The sequence below is a fragment of the Meleagris gallopavo genome, unplaced genomic scaffold, assembly GCF_000146605.3.
Source record: "Meleagris gallopavo isolate NT-WF06-2002-E0010 breed Aviagen turkey brand Nicholas breeding stock unplaced genomic scaffold, Turkey_5.1 ChrUn_random_7180001947091, whole genome shotgun sequence".
NCBI classification, from domain to species: domain Eukaryota; kingdom Metazoa; phylum Chordata; class Aves; order Galliformes; family Phasianidae; genus Meleagris; species Meleagris gallopavo.
The window spans coordinates 1-712 of NW_011208911.1; the positions used below are offsets into that span (position 1 = coordinate 1).

At 59.1% G+C, this 712-nt stretch overlaps 1 long non-coding RNA gene across 1 annotated transcript; it reads right to left on the reverse strand.

Annotated features, from left to right (window-relative positions):
• Positions 1 to 7: 7 nt before the first annotated feature.
• On the reverse strand, positions 8 to 695 carry LOC109364964. The gene is made up of 3 exons (XR_002110701.1): positions 588 to 695; positions 256 to 369; positions 8 to 98 (listed from the first exon to the last, which is right to left on the reverse strand). It is a non-coding gene; the product is annotated as an uncharacterized LOC109364964 (long non-coding RNA).
• Between the last annotated feature and the right edge of the window lie 17 nt (positions 696 to 712).

Genomic DNA, 712 nt, shown 5'->3' on the forward strand with positions numbered 1-712 from the left:
TGTCGCACTCCCACGTGGCTGTGGTGTTACTCAAGTGGGAGCACTGTCGGTGGGTGCCCTCAGCAGCGCAGGAGCTGCACAGGAGCAGCTGCCAGGGCCTGGGGAAGCAAAGCGGTTGTGGCCGTGAGGACCAAGTGAGCCAAGCCAGGGAGTGCCCGGCACAGCACATCTCTGGTGCTCAGGACTTGCTCCGCCAGCCTGTGGTGAGGCTGAGATCCCCCCACAGAGCCTCAGAGAGCTGCTGCGGTAACTCACCCACTCCCCTCTGCCTGCTCTCTGCCTCCATGGTAAAGGCATTCGCTGGCATTGCAGCGGCTGTGCCTCCGGAGAAGTGCTTCGTATGCGCCGTTGTCCTCCCATGTCGGTAATCTACAAGAGTAGGGAGGGGAAGCGATGAGCCCCCAGTGTCCCCAGCATAAGATCCAAGGTTATCCAAACATATCCACCCCAACTCTACTTCCAGATTCTCTGTGAAGCTGGAGCAAGTGCTCATGAGACAGCCAAGGGCCAGGCCTGCCAAGGCCGTCCCTGGGCAGGCTCTGCACGACAGCCTTAATGTCAGCCGAACTGGGCAGAAGGACACCAACCTGTATGGGATTTGAATCCCCAGAATGGCCATCTCTACAAAGAACCGGATGTTGTCTCGACAAGCGGCGCACTGGAAGCACAAAGCGCCAGCACTCAAGGCCTGTTGCTGCAGGAGAAGCACAAG